General features: G+C 55.6%; 65 pseudogenes; all 65 read right to left on the reverse strand.

Moving 5' to 3' along the window:
• Nucleotides 1–1,493: 1,493 nt before the first annotated feature.
• Nucleotides 1,494–1,612, reverse strand: LOC137551690 (5S ribosomal RNA; annotated as a pseudogene).
• Nucleotides 1,613–1,694: 82 nt separating this feature from the next.
• Nucleotides 1,695–1,813, reverse strand: LOC137554308 (5S ribosomal RNA; annotated as a pseudogene).
• An 82-nt stretch (nucleotides 1,814–1,895) lies between these two features.
• Nucleotides 1,896–2,014, reverse strand: LOC137554589 (5S ribosomal RNA; annotated as a pseudogene).
• Nucleotides 2,015–2,096: 82 nt separating this feature from the next.
• Nucleotides 2,097–2,215, reverse strand: LOC137554306 (5S ribosomal RNA; annotated as a pseudogene).
• Nucleotides 2,216–2,296: 81 nt separating this feature from the next.
• On the reverse strand, nucleotides 2,297–2,415 carry LOC137551822 (5S ribosomal RNA; annotated as a pseudogene).
• Nucleotides 2,416–2,497: 82 nt separating this feature from the next.
• LOC137554325 (5S ribosomal RNA) lies at nucleotides 2,498–2,616 on the reverse strand (annotated as a pseudogene).
• An 81-nt stretch (nucleotides 2,617–2,697) lies between these two features.
• Nucleotides 2,698–2,816, reverse strand: LOC137553522 (5S ribosomal RNA; annotated as a pseudogene).
• An 81-nt stretch (nucleotides 2,817–2,897) lies between these two features.
• Nucleotides 2,898–3,016, reverse strand: LOC137553332 (5S ribosomal RNA; annotated as a pseudogene).
• Nucleotides 3,017–3,097: 81 nt separating this feature from the next.
• Nucleotides 3,098–3,216, reverse strand: LOC137554611 (5S ribosomal RNA; annotated as a pseudogene).
• Nucleotides 3,217–3,298: 82 nt separating this feature from the next.
• LOC137554090 (5S ribosomal RNA) lies at nucleotides 3,299–3,417 on the reverse strand (annotated as a pseudogene).
• An 80-nt stretch (nucleotides 3,418–3,497) lies between these two features.
• Nucleotides 3,498–3,616, reverse strand: LOC137559396 (5S ribosomal RNA; annotated as a pseudogene).
• An 81-nt stretch (nucleotides 3,617–3,697) lies between these two features.
• On the reverse strand, nucleotides 3,698–3,816 carry LOC137548850 (5S ribosomal RNA; annotated as a pseudogene).
• An 81-nt stretch (nucleotides 3,817–3,897) lies between these two features.
• Nucleotides 3,898–4,016, reverse strand: LOC137548031 (5S ribosomal RNA; annotated as a pseudogene).
• An 81-nt stretch (nucleotides 4,017–4,097) lies between these two features.
• Nucleotides 4,098–4,216, reverse strand: LOC137552817 (5S ribosomal RNA; annotated as a pseudogene).
• Nucleotides 4,217–4,499: 283 nt separating this feature from the next.
• LOC137554590 (5S ribosomal RNA) lies at nucleotides 4,500–4,618 on the reverse strand (annotated as a pseudogene).
• Nucleotides 4,619–4,900: 282 nt separating this feature from the next.
• On the reverse strand, nucleotides 4,901–5,019 carry LOC137548540 (5S ribosomal RNA; annotated as a pseudogene).
• An 81-nt stretch (nucleotides 5,020–5,100) lies between these two features.
• On the reverse strand, nucleotides 5,101–5,219 carry LOC137548978 (5S ribosomal RNA; annotated as a pseudogene).
• An 81-nt stretch (nucleotides 5,220–5,300) lies between these two features.
• Nucleotides 5,301–5,419, reverse strand: LOC137551271 (5S ribosomal RNA; annotated as a pseudogene).
• An 81-nt stretch (nucleotides 5,420–5,500) lies between these two features.
• LOC137548979 (5S ribosomal RNA) lies at nucleotides 5,501–5,619 on the reverse strand (annotated as a pseudogene).
• An 81-nt stretch (nucleotides 5,620–5,700) lies between these two features.
• On the reverse strand, nucleotides 5,701–5,819 carry LOC137552196 (5S ribosomal RNA; annotated as a pseudogene).
• Nucleotides 5,820–5,900: 81 nt separating this feature from the next.
• LOC137553276 (5S ribosomal RNA) lies at nucleotides 5,901–6,019 on the reverse strand (annotated as a pseudogene).
• A 7,453-nt stretch (nucleotides 6,020–13,472) lies between these two features.
• Nucleotides 13,473–13,591, reverse strand: LOC137554064 (5S ribosomal RNA; annotated as a pseudogene).
• Nucleotides 13,592–13,673: 82 nt separating this feature from the next.
• Nucleotides 13,674–13,792, reverse strand: LOC137554519 (5S ribosomal RNA; annotated as a pseudogene).
• An 81-nt stretch (nucleotides 13,793–13,873) lies between these two features.
• LOC137554485 (5S ribosomal RNA) lies at nucleotides 13,874–13,992 on the reverse strand (annotated as a pseudogene).
• Nucleotides 13,993–14,073: 81 nt separating this feature from the next.
• On the reverse strand, nucleotides 14,074–14,192 carry LOC137554094 (5S ribosomal RNA; annotated as a pseudogene).
• Nucleotides 14,193–14,274: 82 nt separating this feature from the next.
• Nucleotides 14,275–14,393, reverse strand: LOC137553493 (5S ribosomal RNA; annotated as a pseudogene).
• Nucleotides 14,394–14,675: 282 nt separating this feature from the next.
• On the reverse strand, nucleotides 14,676–14,794 carry LOC137554340 (5S ribosomal RNA; annotated as a pseudogene).
• Nucleotides 14,795–14,876: 82 nt separating this feature from the next.
• On the reverse strand, nucleotides 14,877–14,995 carry LOC137553593 (5S ribosomal RNA; annotated as a pseudogene).
• An 81-nt stretch (nucleotides 14,996–15,076) lies between these two features.
• Nucleotides 15,077–15,195, reverse strand: LOC137557716 (5S ribosomal RNA; annotated as a pseudogene).
• Nucleotides 15,196–15,467: 272 nt separating this feature from the next.
• On the reverse strand, nucleotides 15,468–15,586 carry LOC137554616 (5S ribosomal RNA; annotated as a pseudogene).
• An 82-nt stretch (nucleotides 15,587–15,668) lies between these two features.
• Nucleotides 15,669–15,787, reverse strand: LOC137550657 (5S ribosomal RNA; annotated as a pseudogene).
• Nucleotides 15,788–15,868: 81 nt separating this feature from the next.
• On the reverse strand, nucleotides 15,869–15,987 carry LOC137548813 (5S ribosomal RNA; annotated as a pseudogene).
• An 81-nt stretch (nucleotides 15,988–16,068) lies between these two features.
• On the reverse strand, nucleotides 16,069–16,187 carry LOC137548287 (5S ribosomal RNA; annotated as a pseudogene).
• Nucleotides 16,188–16,267: 80 nt separating this feature from the next.
• On the reverse strand, nucleotides 16,268–16,386 carry LOC137548422 (5S ribosomal RNA; annotated as a pseudogene).
• Nucleotides 16,387–16,467: 81 nt separating this feature from the next.
• On the reverse strand, nucleotides 16,468–16,586 carry LOC137552051 (5S ribosomal RNA; annotated as a pseudogene).
• An 81-nt stretch (nucleotides 16,587–16,667) lies between these two features.
• Nucleotides 16,668–16,786, reverse strand: LOC137551097 (5S ribosomal RNA; annotated as a pseudogene).
• Nucleotides 16,787–16,868: 82 nt separating this feature from the next.
• Nucleotides 16,869–16,987, reverse strand: LOC137559397 (5S ribosomal RNA; annotated as a pseudogene).
• Nucleotides 16,988–17,068: 81 nt separating this feature from the next.
• LOC137553136 (5S ribosomal RNA) lies at nucleotides 17,069–17,187 on the reverse strand (annotated as a pseudogene).
• Nucleotides 17,188–17,459: 272 nt separating this feature from the next.
• On the reverse strand, nucleotides 17,460–17,578 carry LOC137554258 (5S ribosomal RNA; annotated as a pseudogene).
• Nucleotides 17,579–17,660: 82 nt separating this feature from the next.
• On the reverse strand, nucleotides 17,661–17,779 carry LOC137552680 (5S ribosomal RNA; annotated as a pseudogene).
• An 81-nt stretch (nucleotides 17,780–17,860) lies between these two features.
• Nucleotides 17,861–17,979, reverse strand: LOC137551533 (5S ribosomal RNA; annotated as a pseudogene).
• Nucleotides 17,980–18,059: 80 nt separating this feature from the next.
• On the reverse strand, nucleotides 18,060–18,178 carry LOC137550889 (5S ribosomal RNA; annotated as a pseudogene).
• An 81-nt stretch (nucleotides 18,179–18,259) lies between these two features.
• LOC137551349 (5S ribosomal RNA) lies at nucleotides 18,260–18,378 on the reverse strand (annotated as a pseudogene).
• Nucleotides 18,379–18,851: 473 nt separating this feature from the next.
• On the reverse strand, nucleotides 18,852–18,970 carry LOC137550880 (5S ribosomal RNA; annotated as a pseudogene).
• An 82-nt stretch (nucleotides 18,971–19,052) lies between these two features.
• On the reverse strand, nucleotides 19,053–19,171 carry LOC137551815 (5S ribosomal RNA; annotated as a pseudogene).
• Nucleotides 19,172–19,252: 81 nt separating this feature from the next.
• Nucleotides 19,253–19,371, reverse strand: LOC137554531 (5S ribosomal RNA; annotated as a pseudogene).
• An 80-nt stretch (nucleotides 19,372–19,451) lies between these two features.
• LOC137549821 (5S ribosomal RNA) lies at nucleotides 19,452–19,570 on the reverse strand (annotated as a pseudogene).
• Nucleotides 19,571–19,651: 81 nt separating this feature from the next.
• On the reverse strand, nucleotides 19,652–19,770 carry LOC137551350 (5S ribosomal RNA; annotated as a pseudogene).
• Nucleotides 19,771–20,243: 473 nt separating this feature from the next.
• On the reverse strand, nucleotides 20,244–20,362 carry LOC137550881 (5S ribosomal RNA; annotated as a pseudogene).
• Nucleotides 20,363–20,444: 82 nt separating this feature from the next.
• Nucleotides 20,445–20,563, reverse strand: LOC137551343 (5S ribosomal RNA; annotated as a pseudogene).
• Nucleotides 20,564–20,644: 81 nt separating this feature from the next.
• On the reverse strand, nucleotides 20,645–20,763 carry LOC137554599 (5S ribosomal RNA; annotated as a pseudogene).
• Nucleotides 20,764–20,844: 81 nt separating this feature from the next.
• On the reverse strand, nucleotides 20,845–20,963 carry LOC137554555 (5S ribosomal RNA; annotated as a pseudogene).
• Nucleotides 20,964–21,234: 271 nt separating this feature from the next.
• LOC137554133 (5S ribosomal RNA) lies at nucleotides 21,235–21,353 on the reverse strand (annotated as a pseudogene).
• An 81-nt stretch (nucleotides 21,354–21,434) lies between these two features.
• LOC137554188 (5S ribosomal RNA) lies at nucleotides 21,435–21,553 on the reverse strand (annotated as a pseudogene).
• Nucleotides 21,554–21,824: 271 nt separating this feature from the next.
• Nucleotides 21,825–21,943, reverse strand: LOC137554134 (5S ribosomal RNA; annotated as a pseudogene).
• Nucleotides 21,944–22,024: 81 nt separating this feature from the next.
• Nucleotides 22,025–22,143, reverse strand: LOC137554535 (5S ribosomal RNA; annotated as a pseudogene).
• Nucleotides 22,144–22,424: 281 nt separating this feature from the next.
• On the reverse strand, nucleotides 22,425–22,543 carry LOC137553190 (5S ribosomal RNA; annotated as a pseudogene).
• An 82-nt stretch (nucleotides 22,544–22,625) lies between these two features.
• Nucleotides 22,626–22,744, reverse strand: LOC137553700 (5S ribosomal RNA; annotated as a pseudogene).
• Nucleotides 22,745–22,826: 82 nt separating this feature from the next.
• LOC137548690 (5S ribosomal RNA) lies at nucleotides 22,827–22,945 on the reverse strand (annotated as a pseudogene).
• An 81-nt stretch (nucleotides 22,946–23,026) lies between these two features.
• LOC137553077 (5S ribosomal RNA) lies at nucleotides 23,027–23,145 on the reverse strand (annotated as a pseudogene).
• Nucleotides 23,146–23,227: 82 nt separating this feature from the next.
• Nucleotides 23,228–23,346, reverse strand: LOC137551961 (5S ribosomal RNA; annotated as a pseudogene).
• An 82-nt stretch (nucleotides 23,347–23,428) lies between these two features.
• Nucleotides 23,429–23,547, reverse strand: LOC137551028 (5S ribosomal RNA; annotated as a pseudogene).
• An 80-nt stretch (nucleotides 23,548–23,627) lies between these two features.
• Nucleotides 23,628–23,746, reverse strand: LOC137554266 (5S ribosomal RNA; annotated as a pseudogene).
• Nucleotides 23,747–23,828: 82 nt separating this feature from the next.
• LOC137548692 (5S ribosomal RNA) lies at nucleotides 23,829–23,947 on the reverse strand (annotated as a pseudogene).
• An 81-nt stretch (nucleotides 23,948–24,028) lies between these two features.
• Nucleotides 24,029–24,147, reverse strand: LOC137553078 (5S ribosomal RNA; annotated as a pseudogene).
• Nucleotides 24,148–24,208: the final 61 nt, after the last annotated feature.

Raw genomic sequence — 24,208 nt, forward strand, 5'->3', positions numbered from 1 at the left:
ACGTGCTCATAGCCATTGGACCGCAAACCCCAAAAAAAAGCCTGCAGCACCTGGGGTTCACAGCCGGTCTCCGACGCAGCTATTAACCAGGCCTAAGTCCCTTAGCTTCCAAAATCTGATGAGAGCGGGCGCTTTTATTATTATTATTATTATTTATTAGATTTATATAGCGCCAACATATTACGCAGCGCTGTACAATAAATAGGCTTACAGACAATGATAACAGGGTTGACAGAACAATACAGGTAACGGACCATAGATACAACAATACAGGTAATAGCAATAAGATACACAACACAATGCAGATAATAGTACAATGCCAGATCATAAACTGGAATGGTAGTGGTAAAAAATTACCAGTTCCAAATTCTGGGTAAAGGGCACACAGTCAAGTATGATACACAAGGGAAGAGGGCCCTGCCAAAGGCTTACAATCTAGAGGGAGGGGCTGGTTACACAAAAGGAGGGGGTGCATCAAGAAGTTATTGGCAGAAAGGATTAGGGTAGTGTCGAGTTGATGTAGGCCTCCTTGAAGAAGTGAGTTTTGAGTGCTTTTTTGAAGGTGTTGAAGGTGGGAGCGAGCCTGATGGGCAGCGGGAGAGAGTTCCACAGGATAGGGGCAGCTCTAGTGAAGTCCTGCAGTCTGGCATGGGAGTGCGAGATGCGTGGGGTGGTTAGGAGGAGGTCGTTGGAGGAGCGAAGTGGGCGGCCAGGTGTATATCTGCTGACCAGGTCAGAGATGTAGGTTGGGCAGGACTTGTGTAAGGATTTGTATGCCAAACATAGGATCTTGAAGTTGATTCTGAAGTGAATTGGAAGCCAATGAAGGGATTTGCGTAGGGGAGTTGTGGAGACAGAGCGGTGGGAGGAGTAGATGAGTCTGGCTGCTGCGTTCATGATGGATTTTAGGGGGGCGATGCGGTTTTGAGGAAGGCCTGACAAGAGGGAGTTGCAGTAGTCCAGGCGGGAGATGATGAGGGCATGGACAAGGAGTTTGGTAGTGTCTGGGGTCAGGAAAGGCCGGATCTTGGAGATGTTGCGTAAGTGGAAATAGCAGGCTCTAGCTACGGTTTGGATGTGGGAGGTGAAGGAGAGGGCCGAGTCTAGGGTGACACCCAGGCAGCGGGCTTGTGTGGTTGGATGAATGATTGTGCCATTGACAGTGACATAGAGGTCAGTGGGGGGTGAAGCAGCACGGGGCGGGAAGATTAGGAGCTCAGTCTTATCCAGGTTTAATTTTAGGAACCTGGCAGACATCCACGATGAAATAGCTGAGAGACCAGAGGATACCTTCTCCATGGTGGTGGTGGAGAGGTCAGTGGTATGGAGGTAAATCTGGGTGTCATCTGCATATAGGTGATAGTTGAAACCCAGAGAGGAGATGAGCTTTTGGCTTAGTTTGGCCGCAGGCACAATCCAAGGCGCCGTTCCTGCGCCTTGAAGGTGAGGCTTCCCACGTGCTCATAGCCATTGGACCGCAAACCCCCAAAAAAAGCCTGAAGCACCTGGAGTTCACAGCCAGTCTCCCACGCAGCTACTAACCAGGCCTAAAGCCATTTAGCTTCCGCGATCTGACGAGAGCGGGCGCTTTCGGCTTAGTAAGGCCGCAGGCAAAATCCAAGGTGCCGTTCCTGCGCCTTAAAGTTGAGGCTTCCCACGTGCTCATAGCCATTGGACCGCAAACCCCCCAAAAAAGTCTGCTGCATCTGGGGTTCACAGCCGGTCTCCCACGCAGCTACTAACCAGGCCTGAAGCCACTTAGCTTCCGCGATCTGACAAGAGCGGGCGCTTTCAGCTTAGTGTGGCCGCAGGCGAATTCCAAGGCGCCGTTCCTGCTCCTTGAAGGTGAGGCTTCCCACGTGCTCATAGCCATTGGACCGCAAACCCCCAAAAAAAGCCTGCAGCACCTGGGGTTCACTGCCGGTGTCCCACACAGCTACTAACCAGGCGTGAAGCCACTTAGCTTCCACGATCTGACAAGAGCGGGCGCTTTCGGTTTAGTGTGGCCGCAGGCAAAATCCAAGCTGCCGTTCCTGCGCCTTGAAGGTGAGGCTTCCCACGTGCTCATAGCCATTGGACCGCAAACCCCCCAAAAAAGCCTGCTGCACCTGGGGTTCACAGCCACTCTCCCACGCAGCTACTAACCAGGCCTCAAGCCGCTTAGCATCCGCGATCTGACGAGAGCGGGCGCTTTCAGCTTAGTGTGGCCGCAAGCGAAATCCAAGGCGCCGTTCCTGCGCCTTGAAGGTGAGGCTTCCCACGTGCTCATAGCCATTGGACCGCAAACCCCAAAAAAAGCCTGCAGCACCTGGGGTTCACAGCCGGTCTCCCACGCAGCTACTAACCAGGCCTGAAGCCACTTCGCTTCCGCGATCTGACGAGAGCGGGCACTTTCGGCTTAGTGTGGCCACAGCCAAAATCCAAGGCGCCGTTCCTGCACCTTGAAGGTGAGGCTTCCCACGTGCTCATAGCCATTGGACCGCAAACCCCCCAAAAAAGCCTGCAGCGCCTGGGGTTCACAGCCAATCTCCCACGCAGCTACTAACCACACCTGAAGCCATTTAGCTTCCGCGATCTGACGAGAGCGGGCGCTTTCGGCTTAGTGTGGCCGCAGGCGAAATCCAAGGAGCCGTTCCTGCCCATTGAAGGTGAGGCTTCCCACGTGCTCATAGCCATTGGACCGCAAACCCAAAAAAAAGCCTGCAGCACCCAGGGTTCACAGCCAGTCTCCCACGCAGCTACTAACCAGGCCTGATGCCACTTAGCTTCCGCGATCTGACGAGAGCAGGCACTTTTGGCTTAGTGTGGCCGCAGGCACAGTCCAAAGCGCTGTTCTTGCGCCTTGAAGGTGAGGCTTCCCACGTGCTCATAGCCATTGGTCCGCAAACCCAAAAAAAAGCCTGCAGCACCTGGGGTTCACAGCCAGTCTCCCACGCTGATACTAACCAGGCCTAAAGCCACTTAGCTTCCGAAATCTGACGAGAGCGGGCGCTTTCGGCTTAGTGTGTCCGCAGGCAAAATCCAAGGCGCCGTTCCTGCGCCTTGAAGGTGAGGCTTCCCACGTGCTCATAGCCATTGGGCCGCAAACCCAAACAAATGCCAGCAGCACCTGGAGTTCACAGCCGGTCTCCCACGCAGCTACTAACCAGGCCTGATGCTGCTTAGCTTCCACGATCTGACGAGGGCAGGCGCTTTAGGCTTAGTGTGGCTGCAAGCAAAATCCAAGGCGCCGTTCCTGCGCCTTGAAGGTGAGGCTTCCCACGTGCTCATAGCCATTGGACCGCAAACCCCCCAAAAAAGCCTGCAGCACCTGGGGTTCACAGCCACTCTCCCACGCAGCTACTAATCAGGCCTGAAGCCAATTAGCTTTCGCGATCTGATGAGAGCGGGCGCTTTCAGCTTAGTGTGGCCGCAGGCAAAATCCAAGTCGTCGTTGCTGCGCCTTGAGGGTGAGGCTTCCCACGTGCTCATAGCCATTGGACCGCAAACCCAAAAAAAGCCTGCAGCACCTGGGGTTCACAGCCGGTCTCCCACGCAGCTACTAACCAGGCCTGAAGCCGCTTGGCTTCCGCGATCTAACGAGAGCGGGCGCTTTCAGCTTAGTGTGGCCGCAGGCAAAATCCAAGGCGCCGTTCCTGCGCCTTGAAAGTGAGGCTTCCCACGTGCTCATAGCCATTGGACTGCAAACCCAAAGAAATGCCTGCAGCACCTGGGGTTCACAGCTGGTCTCCCACAAAGCTACTAACCAGGCCTGAAGCCGCTTAGCTTCCACGATCTAACGAGAGCGGGCGCTTTCAGCTTAGTGTGGCCGCAGGCAAAATCCAAGTTGCCGTTCCTGCACCTTGAGGGTGACGCTTCCCACGTGCTCATAGCCATTGGACCGCAAACCAAAAAAAAAGCCTGCAGCACCTGGGGTTCACAGCCGGTCTCCCACGCAGCTACTAACCAGGCCTAAAGCCATTTAGCTTCCGCGATCTGACGAGAGCGGGCGCTTTCGGCTTAGTGTGGCCGCAGGTGAAATCCAAGGCGCCGTTTCTGCGCCTTGAAGGTGAGGCTTCCCACGTGCTCATAGCCATTGGACCGCAAACCCCAAAAAAAGCCTGCAGCACCTGGGGTTCATAGCCGGTCTTCCACGCAGCTACTAACCAGGCCTGAAGCCACTTAGCTTCCACGATCTGACGAGAGCGGGCACTTTCGGCTTAGTAAGGCCGCAGGCAAAATCCATGGTGCCGTTCCTGCGCCTTGAAGGTGAGGCTTCCCACGTGCTCATAGCCATTGGACCGCAAACCCCCCAAAAAAGTCTGCTGCATCTGGGGTTCACAGCCGGTCTCCCACGCAGCTACTAACCAGGCCTGAAGCCACTTAGCTTCCGCGATATGACAAGAGCAGGCGCTTTCAGCTTAGAGTGGCCGCAGGCGAATTCCAAGGCGCCGTTCCTGCGCCTTGAAGGTGAGGCTTCCCACGTGCTCATAGCCATTGGACCGCAAACCCCCAAAAAAAGCCTGCAGCACCTGGGGTTCACTGCCGGTGTCCCACACAGCTACTAACCAGGCGTGAAGCCACTTAGCTTCCACGATCTGACAAGAGCGGGCGCTTTCGGTTTAGTGTGGCCGCAGGCAAAATCCAAGCTGCCGTTCCTGCGCCTTGAAGGTGAGGCTTCCCACGTGCTCATAGCCATTGGACCGCAAACCCCCCAAAAAAGCCTGCTGCAGCTGGGGTTCACAGCCACTCTCCCACGCAGCTACTAACCAGGCCTCAAGCCGCTTAGCATCCGCGATCTGACGAGAGCGGGCGCTTTCAGCTTAGTGTGGCCGCAAGCGAAATCCAAGGCGCCGTTCCTGCGCCTTGAAGGTGAGGCTTCCCACGTGCTCATAGCCATTGGACCGCAAACCCCAAAAAAAGCCTGCAGCACCTGGGGTTCACAGCCGGTCTCCCACGCAGCTACTAACCAGGCCTGAAGCCACTTCGCTTCCGCGATCTGACGAGAGCGGGCACTTTCGGCTTAGTGTGGCCGCAGGCACAGTCCAAGGCGCCGTTCCTGCGCCTTGAAGGTAAGGCTTCCCACGTGCTCATAGCCATTGGACCGCAAACCCAAAAAAAAGCCTGCAGCACCTGGGGTTCACAGCCGGTCTTCCATGCAGCTACTAACCAGGCCTGAAGCCGCTTGGCTTCCGCGATCTAACGAGAGCGGGCGCTTTCAGCTTAGTGTGGCCGCAGGCAAAATCCAAGGCGCCGTTCCTGCGCCTTGAAAGTGAGGCTTCCCACATGCTCATAGCCATTGGACTGCAAACCCAAAGAAATGCCTGCAGCACCTGGGGTTCACAGCCAGTCTCCCACGCAGCTACTAACCAGGCCTGAAGCCACTTCGCTTCCGCGATCTGACGAGAGCGGGCACTTTCGGCTTAGTGTGGCCGCAGGCACAGTCCAAGGCGCCGTTCCTGCGCCTTGAAGGTAAGGCTTCCCACGTGCTCATAGCCATTGGACCGCAAACCCAAAAAAAAGCCTGCAGCACCTGGGGTTCACAGCCGGTCTTCCATGCAGCTACTAACCAGGCCTGAAGCCGCTTGGCTTCCGCGATCTAACGAGAGCGGGCGCTTTCAGCTTAGTGTGGCCGCAGGCAAAATCCAAGGCGCCGTTCCTGCGCCTTGAAAGTGAGGCTTCCCACGTGCTCATAGCCTTTGGACCGCAAACCCAAAGAAATGCCTGCAGCACCTGGGGTTCACAGCTGGTCTCCCACAAAGCTACTAACCAGGCCTGAAGCCACTTAGCTTCCACAATCTAACGAGAGCGGGCGCTTTTAGCTTAGTGTGGCTGCAGGCAAAATCCAAGTCGCCGTTCCTGTGCCTTGAGGGTGACGCTTCCCACGTGCTCATAGCCATTGGACCGCAAACCCAAAAAAAAGCATGCAGCACCTGGGGTTTACAGCCAGTCTCCCACACAGCTACTAACCAGGCCTGAAGCCGCTTAGCTTCCGCGATATGACGAGAGCGGGCGCTTTCGGCTTAGTGTGGCCGCAGGCGAAATCCAAGGCGCCGTTCCTGCACCTTGAAGGTGAGGCTTCCCACGTGCTCATAGCCATTGGACCGCAAACCCCCAAAAAAAGCCTGCAGCACCAGGGGTTCACAGCCAGTCTCCCACGCAGCTACTAAGCAGGCCTGAAGCCGCTTAGCTTCCGCAATCTGACGCTTTCGGCTTAGTGTGGCTGGAGGTGAAATCCAAGGTGCCGTTCCTGCGCCTTGAAGGTGAGGCTTCCCACGTGCTCATAGCCATTGGAAAGCAAACCCAAAGAAATGCCTGCATCACCTGGGGTTCACTGCCGGTCTCCCACGCAGCTACTAACCAGGCCTGAAGCCACTTAGCTTCCACAATCCGACGAGCGCGGGCACTTTCGGCTTAGTGTGTCCACAGGCAAAATCCAAGTTGCCATTTGTCACAAGAGCCCCACTGGCCGTGAACACGCAAAACCGTCCGATCCGATTCTAGCACACAGATTGAGAGCTATGGACGCAATCTGCGTAGAATTGGCGGAGTTTGAGCGTCACGACGCAGTAGGGAGCCTGTGAGGTTACGAAAATACACTTTTACTCCAACCCAGGGGTAGATTTGCCACCATCTCTGTTTTCTATCAGCCCAGAGAAAACTGCTAACTGGCTATAGACCTGTGAAACAAACAACCGGTTAAAACTGTGCAATTCCTATCTATCTATCAAAACAGTAGCGTCCCTTCGGAAGTTTAGGTCTCGTCTGTGTATACTGAATAGAAGGTTTTACTGAGAGGTAAAGACCTTTTAAAAAGCCTTTATTTGTTACAATATAAATAATTAATATATACAGACAATCGTGAACAATTAAACGATGAGAGACAGTGATAACACAGTACATAAAAGAAAAAGGGATAAAAAGAACGAATACTTATGATTCTGTGGAAAGTCCGTTCGGGAAAAGACAAAGTTCCTTTGTTGCAGTTAGTTCGCAATATGGCCGAACCACATGGCCGTTGCTCCGCCTGCAAGATGGCCACTGCTATTTCCCCAAGCAGTGGCAGTCTTTTCGGTATGATGGAAAGTGGGGGAATTGGCTGGGGGTCCTCATGCAATCAGTTTTGAGCACTGACATTTCTGGGCGGAGTCTCAAGCTCAGCCCAGGGGCGTGTCAGGCAGTGAGTTCTCAGGGGAGGAACTTCCAGCCATCCACAAAATATGTCCAATTTCATACCCCGCCGGGGTTTTGTCGCACATGCAAACCGATTTCATATTCAGATTGGGCTGAGAATACACGTTCATAGGACATCAAACTTGCAATATTTGGGGCGCACGGGGACCCCATTATTCATATCTCAGCCCCTGCTCGGGTTACCTGGCTATGTCTAGTATCACCATATTCTACAGAATTAGGGAAACAAAATTATGTAATTTTCATATTCCTCCCATGGATGGTATTTGCAAAATGTGACGAAGTTATCAACACCATGCATTCCATACTCAGTCTAGTCGGTGCCGTCAAGACTGGGAGGAATGTAGGTGTCAATAGACCTCATGCTGTGCTAGCTTCCCCTGTTGAATAGACTCTGTTGGTATTTCAGCTCTGCCCAATTAGCACATTAGTGTCACCAGAGCTTTTCCGGGAGCCTTAACAGGATTTCTTGCCAAACCAGGTTGCTTTAGCCATATGCTAACGCAGGCCCATTCAGCCCTCATGGCAAAAGGGGGGGGAAGGCAGGAAGGAAAAACTTCTATTTTAAAAATAAAGAATGTCAGTTTTCCGATCACGGTTGCGATCGGACAATCGGCCGCGAATCCTCGGACGACTGGGCGTCGCCCGGCGTCACACCTCCCCCTTCCCGAGCTCTGCTCAGGGAGGTGTCAACAGGACGCCTTCCGTAGCAGCTATTGGCGCTGTTGGGTCGGGTTCCCCCTGACACCGCGACAGCCCATCAGCGTTTTGGTGTCGGCTGCCTGCTTTGTGTTGGATCGTAAAGTCGTACTGCTGCAATGACAGGCTCCACCGTAGGAGCTTGCCGTTGGTTCCAGCAGTACGGTTTAGCCAACTCAGGGGATTGTGATCAGTGACGATCGTGAAGGAGCGGCCGTACAGATACGACTGCAGTTTCTGTAGGGCCCACACGATCGCCAGGCACTCCTTTTCAGTTGTGGAGTAGGCTACCTCTCGGGGCAGGAGCTTCCGGCTCAGGTAGAGGATAGGGTGTTCATCCCCCTTTCCATCCACCTGGCTGAGGACTGCGCCGAGACCGTAGTCAGAGGCATCGGTTTGCACCACAAACCGACGACTGAAGTCTGGGGCCTGAAGCACAGGGGCGCTTGCGAGGGCCTGCTTCAAGGCCTGGAAGGCATTCTCGCAAGCGGGGGTCCAGCTAACAACCTTGGGGTGCTTCTTGCTAGTGGCATCGGTCAGGGGCTTCGCCAGTGTACTATAGGCGGGAACAAATTTCCTATAGTAGCCGGCGGTCCCCAGGAACGCCTGGACCTGCTTTTTCGTGATAGGTCGAGGCCATGCCAGGATGGCGTCCACCTTTCCCGTGTCAGGTTTCAGGGTGTTACCCCCCACCCGGTGACCTAAGTACTGCACCTCGGTCATGCCAATCTGACACTTACTCGGTTTAACCGTCAGATTGGCCATGGCCAGCCTCTCTAGTACCTGGGACAGGTGTTTGAGGTGTTCTTCCCAGGTGGGGCTGAACACCGCAATGTCATCCAGATACGCTACAGCGAACCCTTGCATTCCCTCTAGCAGGTCGTTCACGGCCCGCTGAAACGTGGCGGGGGCGTTCTTCATCCCAAAGGGCATCATCGTGAACTCGAAGAGGCCGAAAGGGGTGATGAAGGCCGACTTTTGCCTCGCGTCAGGTGCAAGTGGTATCTGCCAATACCCCCGGCTCAGATCCATGATTGATAGGTACCTGGCTGATGCCAGTGTATCTAGCAGCTCATCAATGCGAGGCATGGGGTAGGCGTCTGTAGTGGTGATGGCGTTCAGTTTCCTGTAGTCTACGCAGAACCGAGTGGTCTGGTCCTTCTTGGGGACCAGGACAACAGGGGCTGCCCAGGCACTACTGGACTTTTGAACCACCCCTAACTCCAGCATCTCCCTCACCTCCTTCTGCATGTCCGCCTGTACCTCGGGAGAGACACGGTAAGCGGATTGCCTGATGGGGGGATGGGTACCTGTATCTACCCCATGCACCGCCATACTGGTCCGCCCCGGGATACCGGAGAAGGTGTGCTGGTACTGGCCCAGCACCTTCTGTAACTGCTCTTGCTGGGCTGAGGCGAGCTGTGGATTGACGTTTAGGTCGCCGTCCACATCTCGTACGTCAGCCAGCAGGTCTAACAGGGGGTCTGCCTCTCCCTGCTCTAACCGGCTGCACACTGGCAGCGCATACTGGGTCCTGTCATGGTGGGCCTTCAGCATGTTTACATGAAAGCTCTTCTGCTTCCTGCCCCCCATGTTCACTAGATACGTCAGAGGGTTTAACCGCTGCACTACAGTAAAAGGCCCCTCCCAGGCTGCTTGCAGCTTGTTCTGCCTCACGGGAAGAAGGGCATATACCTTGTCACCCACACTTGTTTCACCTTCGGTGGGCTGTACAGGCTCGCTGTACAGCTTACCACCTTCCCAATATACCTTGAAGGTATCTTCATTCGTGAGGGGCTCCGAAGCCTGTCTTCTGAGTGCCTCGAGGCTAGGGTCAGTCTGGAGTGCTTGCACAAATGCAGCACTCTCGCTCTCAGCCAGCTGGCCCGTGGCATATGCAGTTAGTGGCTGAAGGCTACCATCCCTGTGGTCAGAGGAGGGGGAGGAGGCCGGAACCTCTTCCACCTGCTCTGAGCCCAGGTTCTGAGCAGCGCGGCTGCGTGTTACAGCCAGTACAGGTACACCTTCAGACTGGCACATACTGGCATTACTCACATCCTGGCTGCATGCATGAATTACAGTGACAGGTACAACAACATTTTCATCACAAACAATCGGTATATCAAACACAGGTACCTGTGACACAGGTACTATTGGACTCGGTACCCCTGGACTGGGCACATTCAACCCACCTCCCCCCTGTTCTTGCCCCTTGGTGCAAAGTACCTTAGTGTGGGCGGAGAGTCCGTCTCCCTCCTGGCAGTCTGAGGGGCTTGGGGCAGGTTCATAATAGGACACAAGCTTGCCCAGGTCGGTCCCCAACAAAACTGGGACCGGCAGTTGGTCCAGGACCCCAACAACCTTCTCTTGAACCCCCACCCCCCAATCGATGGACACCCGAGCCTGGGGAATGCGAGAAAGAGTGCCCCCCACTCCAGTGAGGGTAAGGTATTTGTCAGGGAGGATATTTTCCGTCGGGACCAGGTGCGCACGCACCAGGGTGACATCCGCTCCAGTGTCGCGGAAACCGGTAACAAGCTGGTCGTTCACTGTAACCAGCTGGTGGTTGCTCGTAGCGGAGTGGATCCCTCTCCCACCTGCGAACATGACGTTGTTGGGTGCTCCCGGCTGGGGTGCGCTGGCTGGCGGCAGTTGCCGTGGGCGAGGTGTAGGTGGTGCAGGAGCTGGCGCTGTCTGCCTCCGCTCCGGGCAGTTAAACTTCATGTGTCCGGGCTTGCGGCAAAAGTGACAGGTGATGCCCTCTGTTACTGCAGGCCTGGACGCAGCAGCTGCGCTGGAGGGCCTCTGGGGCGCACGGCTCACAGAGGTAGGAGAGTCTGCAAAATTGTGGGACTGACCTCCTCTCCAGCTAGATGGGGCAGTCCTGCGGGTCTCCGGCACCCTGGTCGTTGCAAAGGTCTCAGCGAGGTCTGCAGCGACCGTCGCTGACGCCGGTCGGCGCTCCAGCACAAACTGGCGTACATCAGCCGGGCAAATGTTCAGAAACTGCTCCAGGACGATTAAGTCCTCCAGGACACCGTAAGACCCTTTAGTGAGGCCTAGCGTCCACTGGCGGAGTGTGGTGAGCAGACTGCTGACCACATCTTGATAAGAATCAGTAGATTTTTTCTGCCAGGACCTGAACCTTTTCCGGTAGGCTTCTGGCGTCAGCTGGTACTTAGTGATTATAGCCTCCTTTATAGCGGTATAATCATTGTCCTTTTCCACAGGCAGCTCTGAGAAAGCATCAAGCGCTTTGTAGCGCAGCAAGGGTGTCAGATGTCTGGCCCACTGGTCTTGGGACAGACGATACTGACGGCAGGCCTTTTCAAAAGACCTCAAAAACAAGTCAATGTCAGTGTCTTTTTCGATAATAGCAAATTTAAATTTTGCACTTACTGGAGCGGCAGTCCCTTCAGCAGGGAGGCTGGGCGTTGAACTCCGGCTGGCTTGCTGCACTTTCGCCATGTTCAGCTCATGCTGTCGTCTCTCCCGCGCCTCTGCAGATTGGCGTTCCTCTCGCTTTTGCTCCGCCATGTACTGCAGGTACTTGTCCACATCAGTTTCCATCAGCTTTTGCAATGCCTGCTGCATTACTGGATCAACATAACTGGACAGTCCAGTACTGGCCGGTTCCAGGCGAGTACTTTCAGGGGTTCTGGGGTCGGGGATCACACTGACAGCCTCCTGCGTATCTGTTGCCGCATTGCCCGCGGGTTGCTCAACCTCGGTACGCACAGGATCTTCAGTCTCTGGTTCCCCTCGACTTGCGTTAGATAAGCCGGTGTCCTCCACAGTGGACACCTCCAGCGTCCGCAGATTCTGGCTATCCCATCGGTACAAGTCCGTTATCAGGTCCTGCTGTTTCTTGCCGCGGATGTCCATGCCTCTCGCCTCGCACAGACTCTGCAGGTCGGATAGGACCATGACCTTGTAATTCCCGGACATTTCCATGCCAAATAAAAGAAAACTTAGGGGAGGGGTACTGGTTACACAGTCTCTCTGTATATATGAAAAATATATTGCACTCAGTCACTACCAACGAATTAGTTCGTTTCTCGATAGGGCTAATTCGATAGCCCTACCTGAGATACTATCAGCACACACAGATCCCAAACGCTGCCGACCACTGTCACAAGAGCCCCACTGGCCGTGAACACGCAAAACCGTCCGATCCGATTCTAGCACACAGATTGAGAGCTATGGACGCAATCTGCGTAGAATTGGCGGAGTTTGAGCGTCACGACGCAGTAGGGAGCCTGTGAGGTTACGAAAATACACTTTTACTCCAACCCAGGGGTAGATTTGCCACCATCTCTGTTTTCTATCAGCCCAGAGAAAACTGCTAACTGGCTATAGACCTGTGAAACAAACAACCGGTTAAAACTGTGCAATTCCTATCTATCTATCAAAACAGTAGCGTCCCTTCGGAAGTTTAGGTCTCGTCTGTGTATACTGAATAGAAGGTTTTACTGAGAGGTAAAGACCTTTTAAAAAGCCTTTATTTGTTACAATATAAATAATTAATATATACAGACAATCGTGAACAATTAAACGATGAGAGACAGTGATAACACAGTACATAAAAGAAAAAGGGATAAAAAGAACGAATACTTATGATTCTGTGGAAAGTCCGTTCGGGAAAAGACAAAGATCCTTTGTTGCAGTTAGTTCGCAATATGGCCGAACCACATGGCCGTTGCTCCGCCTGCAAGATGGCCACTGCTATTTCCCCAAGCAGTGGCAGTCTTTTCGGTATGATGGAAAGTGGGGGAATTGGCTGGGGGTCCTCATGCAATCAGTTTTGAGCACTGACATTTCTGGGCGGAGTCTCAAGCTCAGCCCAGGGGCGTGTCAGGCAGTGAGTTCTCAGGGGAGGAACTTCCAGCCATCCACAAAATATGTCCAATTTCATACCCCGCCGGGGTTTTGTCGCACATGCAAACCGATTTCATATTCAGATTGGGCTGAGAATACACGTTCATAGGACATCAAACTTGCAATATTTGGGGCGCACGGGGACCCCATTATTCATATCTCAGCCCCTGCTCGGGTTACCTGGCTATGTCTAGTATCACCATATTCTACAGAATTAGGGAAACAAAATTATGTAATTTTCATATTCCTCCCATGGATGGTATTTGCAAAATGTGACGAAGTTATCAACACCATGCATTCCATACTCAGTCTAGTCGGTGCCGTCAAGACTGGGAGGAATGTAGGTGTCAATAGACCTCATGCTGTGCTAGCTTCCCCTGTTGAATAGACTCTGTTGGTATTTCAGCTCTGCCCAATTAGCACATTAGTGTCACCAGAGCTTTTCCGGGAGCCTTAACAGGATTTCTTGCTAAACCAGGTTGCTTTAGCCATATGCTAACGCAGGCCCATTCAGCCCTCATGGCAAAAGGGGGGGGAAGGCAGGAAGGAAAAACTTCTATTTTAAAAATAAAGAATGTCAGTTTTCCGATCACGGTTGCGATCGGACAATCGGCCGCGAATCCTCGGACGACTGGGCGTCGCCCGGCGTCACACCATTCCTGCACCTTGAGGGTGAGGCTTCCCACGTGCTCATAGCCATTGGACCGCAAACCCCCAAAAAAAGCCTGCAGCACCTGGGGTTCACAGCCGGTCTCCGACGCACCTATTAACCAGGCCTGAAGCAGCTTAGCTTCCGCGATCTGACGAGAGCGGGCGCTTTCGGCTTAGTGTGGCCACAGCCAAAATCCAAGGCGCCGTTCCTGCACCTTGAAGGTGAGGCTTCCCACGTGCTCATAGCCATTGGACCGCAAACCCCCCAAAAAAGCCTGCAGCGCCTGGGGTTCACAGCCAATCTCCAACGCAGCTACTAACCACACCTGAAGCCATTTAGCTTCCGCGATCTGACGAGAGCGGGCGCTTTCGGCTTAGTGTGGCCGCAGGCGAAATCCAAGGAGCCGTTCCTGCCCATTGAAGGTGAGGCTTCCCACGTGCTCATAGCCATTGGACCGCAAACCCAAAAAAAAGCCTGCAGCACCCGGGGTTCACAGCCAGTCTCCCACGCAGCTACTAACCAGGCCTGATGCCACTTAGCTTCCAAAATCTGACGAGAGCGGGCACTTTTGGCTTAGTGTGGCCGCAGGCACAGTCCAAGGCGCTGTTCTTGCGCCTTGAAGGTGAGGCTTCCCACGTGCTCATAGCCATTGGTCCGCAAACCCAAAAAAAAGCCTGCAGCACCTGGGGTTCACAGCCAGTCTCCCACGCTGATACTAACCAGGCCTAAAGCCACTTAGCTTCCAAAATCTGACGAGAGCGGGCGCTTTCGGCTTAGTGTGTCCGCAGGCAAAATCCAAGGCGCCGTTCCTGCGCCTTGAAGGTGAGGCTTCCCACGTGCTCATAGCCATTGGACCGCAAACTCCAAAAAAAAGCATGCAGCACCCGGGGTTCACAGCCAGTCTCCCAAGCAGCTACTAACCAGGCCTGAAGCCGCTTAGCTTCCACGATCTGACGAGAGCAGGCACTTTCGGCTTAGTTTGGCCGCAGGCGAAATCCAAGGCGCCGTTCCTGCGCCCTGAGGGTGAGGCTTCCCACGTGCTCATAGCCATTGGGCCGCAAAAACAAACAAATGCCAGCAGCACCTGGGGTTCACAGCCGGTCTCCCACGCAGCTACTAACCAGGCCTGATGCTGCTTAGCTTCCACAATCTGACGATGGCAGGCGCTTTAGGCTTAGTGTGGCTGCAGGCAAAATCCAAAGCGCCGTTCCTGCGCCTTGAAGGTGAGGCTTCCCACGTGCTCATAGCCATTGGACCGCAAACCCCCCAAAAAAGCCTGCAGCACCTGGGGTTCACAGCCACTCTCCCACGCAGCTACTAATCAGGCCTGAAGCCAATTAGCTTTCGCAATCTGATGAGAGCGGGCGCTTTCGGCTTAGTGTGGCCGCAGGCAAAATCCAAGTCGTCGTTGCTGCGCCCTGAGGGTGAGGCTTCCCACGTGCTTATAGCCATTGGACTGCAAAACCAAAAGAAATGCCTGCAGCACCTGGGGTTCACAGCTGGTCTCCCACAAAGCTACTAACCAGGCCTGAAGCCGCTTAGCTTCCACGATTTAACGAGAGCTGGCGCTTTCAGCTTAGTGTGGCCGCAGGCAAAATCCAAGTTGCCGTTCCTGCACCTTGAGGGTGACGCTTCCCACGTGCTCATAGCCATTGGACCGCAAACCCAAAAGAAAGCCTGCAGCACCTGGGGTTCACAGCCGGTCTCCCACGCAGCTACTAACCAGGCCTGAAGCCGTTTAGCTTCCGCGATCTGACGAGAGCGGGCGCTTTCGACTTAGTGTGGCCGCAGGCGAAATCCAAGGCGCCGTTCCTGCGCCTTGAAGGTGAGGCTTCCCACGTGCTCATAGCCTTTGGACCGCAAACCCCCAAAAAGAGCTTGCAGCACCTGGGGTTCACAGCCAATCTCCCACGCAGCTACTAACCAGGCCTGAAGCCGCTTAGCTTCCGCAATCTGACGCTTTCGGCTTAGTGTGGCCGCAGACGAAATCCAAGGCGCCGTTCCTGCGCCTTGAATGTTAGGCTTCCCACGTGCTCATAGCCATTGGACCACAAACCCAAAGAAATGCCTGCAGCACCTGGGGTTCACAGCCAATCTCCCACGCAGCTACTAACCAAGCCTGAAGCCGCTTAGCTTCCACGATCTGACAAGGGCAGGCGCTTTAGGCTTAGTGTGGCTGCAGGCAAAATCCAAAGTGCTGTTCCTGCGCCTTGAAGGTGAGGCTTCCCACGTGCTCATAGCCATTGGACCGCGAACCCCCAAAAAAAGCCTGCAGCGCCTGGGGTTCACAGCTAATCTCCCACGCAGCTACTAACCAGGCCTGAAGCCGTTTAGCTTCCGCGATCTGACGAGAGCGGGCGCTTTCGGCTTAGTGTGGCCGCAGGCAAAATCCAAGGCGCCGTTCCTGCGCCTTGAAGGTGAGGCTTCCCACGTGCTCATAGCCATTGGACCGCAAACACAAAAAAAGGCCTGCAGCACCTGGGGTTCACAGCCGGTCTCCCACGCAGCTACTAACCAGGCCTGATGCCACTTAGCTTCCGCGATCTGACGAGAGCGGGCACTTTTGGCTTAGTGTGGCCGCAGGCAAAATCCAAGGCGCCGTTCCTGCGCCTTGAAAATGAGGCTTCCCATGTGCTCATAGCCATTGGACTGCAAACCCAAAGAAATGCCTGCAGCACCTGGGGTTCACAGCCGGTCTCCCACGCAGCTACTAACCAGGCCTGATGCCACTTAGCTTCCGCGATCTGACGAGAGCGGGCGCTTTTGGCTTAGTGTGGCCGCAGGCAAAGTCCAAGGCGCCGTTCCTGCGCCTTGAAGGTGAGGCTTCCCACGTGCTCATAGCCATTGGACCGCAAACCCAAAAAAAGCCTGCAGCACCTGGGGTTCACAGCCGGTCTCCCACGCAGCTACTAACCAGGCCTGAAGCCGCTTGGCTTCCGCGATCTAACGAGAGCGGGCGCTTTCAGCTTAGTGTGGCCACAGGCAAAATCCAAGGCGCCGTTCCTACGCCTTGAAAGTGAGGCTTCCCACGTGCTCATAGCCATTGGACTGCAAACCCAAAGAAATGCCTGCAGCACCTGGGGTTCACAGCTGGTCTCCCACAAAGCTACTAACCAGGCCTGAAGCCGCTTAGCTTCCACAATCTAACGAGAGCGGGCGCTTTCAGCTTAGTGTGGCCACAGGCAAAATCCAAGGCGCCGTTCCTACGCCTTGAAAGTGAGGCTTCCCACGTGCTCATAGCCATTGGACCGCAAACCCAAAAAAAAGCCTGCAGCACCTGGGGTTCACAGCCGGTCTCCCACGCAGCTACTAACCAGGCCTGAAGCCGTTTAGCTTACGCGATCTGACGAGAGCGGGCGCTTTCGACTTAGTGTTGCCGCAGGCGAAATCCAAAGCGCCGTTCCTGCGTCTTGAAGGTGAGGCTTCCCACGTGCTCATAGCCTTTGGACCGCAAACCCCCAAAAAGAGCCTGCAGCACCTGGGGTTCACAGCCGGTCTCCCACGCAGCTACTAACCAGGCCTGAAGCCGCTTGGCTTCCGCGATCTAACGAGAGCGGGCGCTTTCAGCTTAGTGTGGCCGCAGGCAAAATCCAAGGCGCCGTTCCTGCGCCTTGAAAGTGAGGCTTCCCACGTGCTCATAGCCATTGGACTGCAAACCCAAAGAAATGCCTGCAGCACCTGGGGTTCACAGCCGGTCTCCCACACAGCTACTAACCAGGCCTGAAGCCGCTTATTTTCCGCGACCTGACGAGAGCGGGCGCTTTCGATTTAGTGTGGCCGCAGGCGAAATCCAAGGCGCCGTTCCTGCGCCTTGAAGGTGAGGCTTCCCACGTGCTCATAGCCTTTGGACCGCAAACCCCCAAAAAGAGCCTGCAGCACCTGGGGTTCACAGCCAGTCTCCCACGCAGCTACTAACCAGGCCTGAAGCCGCTTAGCTTGCGCAATCTGACGCTTTCAGCTTAGTGTGGCCGCAGGCGAAATCCAAGGCGCCGTTCCTGCGCCTTGAATGTGAGGCTTCCCACGTGCTCATAGCCATTGGACCGCAAACCCAAAGAAATGCCTGCAGCACCTGGCGTTCACAGCCGGTCTCCCACGCAGCTACTAACCAGGCCTGAAGCCGCTTAGCTTCCATGATCTGATAAGGGCAGGCGCTTTAGGCTTAGTGTGGCTGCAGGCGAAATCCAAGGCGCCGTTCCTGCGCCTTGAAAGTGAGGCTTCCCATGTGCTCATAGCCATTGGACCGCAAACCCCTAAAAAAAGCCTGCAGCGCCTGGGGTTCACAGCTAATCTCCCACGCAGCTATTAACCAGGCCTGAAGCCGTTTAGCTTCCGCGATCTGACGAGAGCGGGCGCTTTCGGCTTAGTGTGGCCGCAGGCGAAATCCAAGGCGCCGTTCCTGCGCCTTGAAGGTGAGGCTTCCCACGTGCTCATAGCCATTGGACCGCAAACCCAAAAAAAAGCCTGCAGCACCTGGGGTTCACAGCCGGTCTCCCACGCAGCTACTAACCAGGCCTGATGCCACTTAGCTTCCGCAATCTGACGAGAGCGGGCACTTTTGGCTTAGTGTGGCCGCAGGCGCAGTCCAAGGCGCCGTTCCTGCGCCTTGAAGGTGAGGCTTCCCACGTGCTCATAGCCATTGGACCGCAAACCCAAAAAAAGCCTGCAGCACCTGGGGTTCACAGCCGGTCTCCCACGCAGCTACTAACCAGGCTTGAAGCCGCTTGGCTTCCGCGATCTAACGAGAGCGGGCGCTTTCAGCTTAGTGTGGCCGCAGGCAAAATCCAAGGCGCCGTTCCTGCGCCTTGAAAGTGAGGCTTCCCACGTGCTCATAGCCATTGGACTGCAAACCCAAAGAAATGCCTGCAGCACCGGGGGTTCACAGCTGGTCTCCCACAAAGCTACTAACCAGGCCTGAAGCCGCTTAGCTTCCACGATCTAACGAGAGCAGGCGCTTTCAGCTTAGTGTGGCCGCAGGCAAAATCCAAGTTGCCGTTCCTGCGCCTTGAGGGTGAGGCTTCCCACGTGCTCATAGCCTTTGGACCGCAAACCCCCAAAAAGAGTCTGCAGCACCTGGGGTTCACAGCCAGTCTCCCACGCAGCTACTAACCAGGCCTGAAGCCGCTTAGCTTCCGCAATCTGACGCTTTCGGCTTAGTGTGGCCGCAGGCGAAATCCAAGGCGCCGTTCCTGCACCTTGAATGTGAGGCTTCCCACGTGCTCATAGCCATTGGACCTCAAACCCAAAGAAATGCCTGCAGCACCTGGGGTTCACAGCCGGTCTCCCACGCAGCTACTAACCAGGACTGAAGCCGCTTAGCTTCCACAATCTGACAAGGGCAGGCGCTTTAGGCTTAGTGTGGCTGCAGCCGAAATCCAAGGCGCCGTTCCTGCGCCTTGAAGGTGAGGCTTCCCACGTGCTCATAGCCATTGGACCGCAAACCCCCAAAAAAAGCCTGCAGCGCCTGGGGTTCACAGCCAATCTCCCACGCAGCTACTAACCAGGCCTGAAGCCGTTTAGCTTCCGCGATCTGACGAGAGCGGGCGCTTTCGGCTTAGTGTGGCCGCAGGCGAAATCCAAGGCGCCGTTCCTGCGCCTTGAAGGTGAGGCTTCCCATGTGCTCATAGCCATTGGACCGCAAACCCCCAAAAAGAGCCTGCAGCACCTGGGGTTCACAGCCGGTCTCCCACGCAGCTACTAACCAGGCCTAAAGCTGCTTAGCTTCCGCGATCTGACAAAAGCAGGCACTTACAGCTTAGTGTGGCCGCAGGCAAAATACAAAGCGCCGTTCCTGTGCCTTGAAGGTGAGGCTTCCCATGTGATCATAGCCATTGGACCGCAAACCAAAAAAAAAGCCTGCAGCACCTGGGGTCCACAGCCAGTCTCCCTTGCAGCTACTAACCAGGTCTGAAGCCGTTTAGCTTCCGCAATCTGACGAGAGCGGGCACTTTTGGCTTAGTGTGGCCGCAGGCACAGTCCAAGGCGCCGTTCCTGCGCCTTGAAGGTGAGGCTTCCCACGTGCTCATAGCCATTGGACCGCAAACCCAAAAAAAGCCTGCAGCACCTGGGGTTCACAGCCGGTCTCCCACGCAGCTACTAACCAGGCTTAAAGCCGCTTGGCTTCCGCGATCTAACGAGAGCGGGCGCTTTCAGCTTAGTGTGGCCGCAGGCAAAATCCAAGGCGCCGTTCCTGCGCCTTGAAAGTGAGGCTTCCCACGTGCTCATAGCCATTGGACTGCAAACCCAAAGAAATGCCTGCAGCACCGGGGGTTCACAGCTGGTCTCCCACAAAGCTACTAACCAGGCCTGAAGCCGCTTAGCTTCCACGATCTAACGAGAGCAGGCGCTTTCAGCTTAGTGTGGCCGCAGGCAAAATCCAAGTTGCCGTTCCTGCGCCTTGAGGGTGAGGCTTCCCACGTGCTCATAGCCTTTGGACCGCAAACCCCCAAAAAGAGTCTGCAGCACCTGGGGTTCACAGCCAGTCTCCCACGCAGCTACTAACCAGGCCTGAAGCCGCTTAGCTTCCGCAATCTGACGCTTTCGGCTTAGTGTGGCCGCAGGCGAAATCCAAGGCGCCGTTCCTGCACCTTGAATGTGAGGCTTCCCACGTGCTCATAGCCATTGGACCTCAAACCCAAAGAAATGCCTGCAGCACCTGGGGTTCACAGCCGGTCTCCCACGCAGCTACTAACCAGGACTGAAGCCGCTTAGCTTCCACAATCTGACAAGGGCAGGCGCTTTAGGCTTAGTGTGGCTGCAGCCGAAATCCAAGGCGCCGTTCCTGCGCCTTGAAGGTGAGGCTTCCCACGTGCTCATAGCCATTGGACCGCAAACCCCCAAAAAAAGCCTGCAGCGCCTGGGGTTCACAGCCAATCTCCCACGCAGCTACTAACCAGGCCTGAAGCCGTTTAGCTTCCGCGATCTGACGAGAGCGGGCGCTTTCGGCTTAGTGTGGCCGCAGGCGAAATCCAAGGCGCCGTTCCTGCGCCTTGAAGGTGAGGCTTCCCATGTGCTCATAGCCATTGGACCGCAAACCCCCAAAAAGAGCCTGCAGCACCTGGGGTTCACAGCCGGTCTCCCACGCAGCTACTAACCAGGCCTGAAGCTGCTTAGCTTCCGCGATCTGACAAAAGCAGGCGCTTACAGCTTAGTGTGGCCGCAGGCAAAATACAAAGCGCCGTTCCTGTGCCTTGAAGGTGAGGCTTCCCATGTGATCATAGCCATTGGACCGCAAACCAAAAAAAAAGCCTGCAGCACCTGGGGTCCACAGCCAGTCTCCCTTGCAGCTACTAACCAGGTCTGAAGCCGTTTAGCTTCCGCGATCTGACGAGAGCGGACGCTTTCGGTTTCGTGTGGCCGCAGGCGAAATCCAAGGCGCCGTTCCTGCGCCTTGAAGGTGAGGCTTCCCACGTGCTCATAGCCATTGGACCGCAAACCCCCAAAAAAGCCTGCAACACCTGGGGTTCACAGCTGGTCTCCCACACAGCTACTAACCAGGCCTGAAGCCACTTAGCCTCGGCAATCTGACGAGAGCGGGCGCTTTCAGCTTAGTGTGGCAGCAAGCAAAATCCAAGGCGCCGTTCCTGCGCCTTGAAGGTAAGGCTTCCCACGTGCTCATAGCCATTGGACCGCAAACCCCCAAAAAAGCCTACAGCACCTGGGGTTCACAGCCAGTCTCCCACACAGCTACTAACCAGGCCTGAAGCCGCTTAGCTTCCGCAATCTGACGTTTTCAGCTTAGTGTGGCCGCAGGTGAAATCTAAGGCACCGTTCCTGCGCCTTGAAGGTGAGGCTTCCCACGTGCTCATAGCCATTGGACCGCAAACCCAAAGAAATGCCTGCAGCACCTGGGGTTCACAGCCGGTCTCCCACGCAGCTATTAACCAGGCCTGAAGCCACTTAGCTTCCACGATCTGACGAGGGCGGGCGCTTTAGGCTTAGTGGGGCTGCAGGCGAAATCCAAGGCGCCGTTTCTGCGCCTTGAAGGTGAGGCGTCCCACGTGCTCATAGCCATTGGACCGCAAACCCCAAAAAAAGCCTGCAGCACCTGGGGTTCACAGCCAGTCTCCCACGCAGCTACTAACCAGGCCTGAAGCCACTTAGCTTCCACGATCTGACGAGAGCGGACGCTTTCGGCTTAGTGTTGCAGCAAGCAAAATCCAAAGCGCCGTTCCTGCGCCTTGAAGGTGAGGCTTCCCACGTGCTCATTGCCATTGGACCGCAAACCCCCAAAAAAGCCTACAGCACCTGGGGTTCACAGCCAGTCTCCCACGCAGCTACTAACCAGGCCTGAAGCCGCTTAGCTTCCGCAATCTGACGTTTTCAGCTTAGTGTGGCCGCAGGTGAAATCCAAGGCACCGTTCCTGCGCCTTGAAGGTGAGGCTTCCCACGTGCTCATAGCCATTGGACCGCAAACCCAAAGAAATGCCTGCAGCACCTGGGGTTCACAGCCGGTCTCCCACGCAGCTATTAACCAGGCCTGAAGCCACTTAGCTTCCACGATCTGACGAGGGCGGGCGCTTTAGGCTTAGTGGGGCTGCAGGCAAAATCCAAGGCGCCGTTCCTGCGCCTTGAAGGTGAGGCGTCCCACGTGCTCATAGCCATTGGACCGCAAACCCAAAAAAAAGCCTGCAGCACCTGGGGTTCACAGCCAGTCTCCCACGCAGCTACTAACCAGGCCTGAAGCCACTTAGCTTCCACAATCTGACGAGAGCGGACGCTTTCGGCTTAGTGTTGCAGCAAGCAAAATCCAAAGCGCCGTTCCTGCGCCTTGAAGGTGAGGCTTCCCACGTGCTCATAGCCATTTGACTGCAAACCCAAAGAAATGCCTGCAGCACCTAGGGTTCACAGCTGATTTCCTACGCAGCTACTAACCAGGCCTGAAGCCGCTTAGCTTCCTCAATCTGACTAGCGCGGGCACTTTCGGCTTAGTGTGGCCACAGGCAAAATCCAAGTTGCCATTCCTGCACCTTGAAGGTGAGGCTTCCCACGTGCTCATAGCCATTGGACCGCAAACCCCAAAAAAAGCCTGCAGCACCTGGGGTTCACAGCCGGTCTCCGACGCAGCTATTAACCAGGCCTGAAGCAGCTTAGCTTCCGCGATCTGACGAGAGCGGGCGCTTTCGGCTTAGTGTGGCCGCAGGCAAAATCCAAGGCACCGTTCCTGCGCCTTGAAGGTGAGGCTTCCCACGTGCTCATAGCCATTGGACCGCAAACACCAAAAAAAAGCCTGCAGCACCTGGAGTTCACAGCCAGTCTCGCACGCAGTTACTAACCAGGCCTGAAGCCACTTAGCTTCCGCGATCTGGCGAGAGCGGGCGCTTTCGGCTTAGTGTGGCCGCAGGCAAAATCCAAGGCACCGTTCATGCGCCTTGAAGGTGAGGCTTCCCACGTGCTCATAGCCATTGGACCGCAAACCCCCCAAAAAAGCCTGCAGCACCTGGGGTTCACAGCCGGTCTCCCACAAAGCTACTAACCAGGCCTGAAGCCGCTTAGCTTCCGCGATCTGACGAGAGCGGGCGCTTTCGACTTAGTTTGTCCGCAGGCGAAATCCAAGGTGCCGTTCCTGCGCCTTGAAGGTGAGGCTTCCCACGTGCTCATAGCCATTGGACCGCTAACCCAAAAAAAAGCCTGCAGCACCTGGGGTTCACAGCCGATCTCCCACGCAGCTACTAACCAGGCCTGATGCCACTTAGCTTCCGCGATCTGACAAGAGCGGGCACTTTTGGCTTAGTGTGGCCGCAGGCACAGTCCAAGCCGCCGTTCCTGCGCCTTGAAGGTGAGGCTTCCCACGTGCTCATAGCCATTGGACCGCAAACCCCTCAAAAAAGCCTGCAGCACCTGGAGTTCACAGCCAGTCTCCCACGCAGCTACTAACCAGGCCTGAAGCCATTTAGCTTCCGCGATCTGACGAGAGCGGGCACTTTCGGCTTAGTGTGGCCACAAGCAAAATCCAAGGCGCCGTTCCTGCGCCTTGAAGGTGAGGCTTTCCACGTGCTCATAGCCATTGGACCGCAAACCCCCCAAAAAAGCCTGCAGCACCTGGAGTTCACAGCCAGTCTCCCACGCAGCTACTAATCAGGCCTGAAGCCGCTTAGCTTCCACGATCTGATGAGAGCGGGCGCTTTCGGCGTAGTGTGGCCGCAGGCGAAATCCAAGGCGCTGTTCTTGCGCCTTGAAGGTGAGGCTTCCCACATGCTCATAGCCATTGGACCGCAAACCTAAAAAAAGCCTGCAGCACCTGGGATTCACAGCCACTCTCCCACACAGCTACTAACTAGGCCTGAAGCCGCTTAGCATCAGCGATCTGACGAGAGCGGGCGCTTTCGGCTTAGTGTGGCCGCAGGCAAAATTCAAGGCGCCGTTCATGCGCCTTGAAGGTGAGGCTTCCCACGTGCTCATAGCCATTGGACCGCAAACCCCCCAAAAAAGCCTGCAGCACCTGGGGTTCACAGCCGGTCTCCCACAAAGCTACTAACCAGGCCTGAAGCCGCTTAGCTTCCGCGATCTGACGAGAGCGGGCGCTTTCGACTTAGTTTGTCCGCAGGCGAAATCCAAGGCGCCGTTCCTGCGCCTTGAAGGTGAGGCTTCCCACGTGCTCATAGCCATTGGACCGCTAACCCAAAAAAAAGCCTGCAGCACCTGGGGTTCACAGCCGATCTCCCACGCAGCTACTAACCAGGCCTGATGCCACTTAGCTTCCGCGATCTGACAAGAGCGGGCACTTTTGGCTTAGTGTGGCCGCAGGCACAGTCCAAGCCGCCGTTCCTGCGCCTTGAAGGTGAGGCTTCCCACGTGCTCATAGCCATT

Source organism: Hyperolius riggenbachi, chromosome 2 (genome assembly GCF_040937935.1).
Source record: "Hyperolius riggenbachi isolate aHypRig1 chromosome 2, aHypRig1.pri, whole genome shotgun sequence".
NCBI classification, from domain to species: domain Eukaryota; kingdom Metazoa; phylum Chordata; class Amphibia; order Anura; family Hyperoliidae; genus Hyperolius; species Hyperolius riggenbachi.